The sequence below is a fragment of the Orycteropus afer genome, unplaced genomic scaffold, assembly GCF_000298275.1.
Source record: "Orycteropus afer afer isolate SDZICR_OR568_19922 unplaced genomic scaffold, OryAfe1.0 scaffold00126, whole genome shotgun sequence".
NCBI classification, from domain to species: Eukaryota; Metazoa; Chordata; class Mammalia; order Tubulidentata; family Orycteropodidae; genus Orycteropus; species Orycteropus afer.
In genome coordinates, this window is record NW_006921713.1 from 6,345,392 (window position 1) to 6,346,245 (window position 854).

Sequence of the window (854 nt, forward strand, 5' to 3'; positions counted from 1 at the left end):
ATATTGTATTAGTCAGTTACTGTAAAAGTTAAGGAAAGGTTTATCTATAGAAGGAAATTTTCTTTGTTGGTTACCAGGGGTGGGAGGGGAGTGGAGGAAATGCTGTTAGATAGATAGAGATAAGTATTGATTTGGGTGAAGAGAAGGGCAATGTACCAAATGTGAGTGACTAATATGGCAGAATTGAGGATGAGAAAGACATAGAGAGGTACATGGGAGGTACAGACAAAAAATATGAACCCTTTTGCACATATAGTACTGCATTGTCAGTGAAGGCTAACATGGGTATATGGGTGGATAGATGGGTGGACAGGCTGAACTACTAGGTATGTCTATGAAATGGGGAGTGTATCCAAGAACACGGATAGGGTTGGCAGACAATGGTCCTATAAGTTGTGAATGATCAGAATTCCCAGGTGTATAGTAAAGCTGACAAGGGGCAAGGTTGTGGTCACTGCTTGGTCACAGCTAGCTACCCAGAGGGATGGAGTAGATGAACCTGTGGGCTTGGGACCATAGTCGCAGGGGACATCAAGCTCAATTGGCATAACATACTATAAAAAACATTGTTCCACTTCCTACTTTGGTGAGTAGCAACTGGGATCTTAAAACCTAGCAAGCTGCCATCTAGATGCAACGATGGGTCTCTCCTCACCCACAGCAAAGAAGAATTAAGAAAACCAAAATTCATGGAAACAACTAGTCCTAGTGACTGGTACACCATCCAGTCTGCAGCCTATATGACTATGAGACCAGAACAACTAGATGGTGCCTGGCTACCACTGTCATCCATTTGGAAGGGGATCTATGTAGGAGATCCTTGATAGAGAGGGAGAACAATGTGGAACAAAACT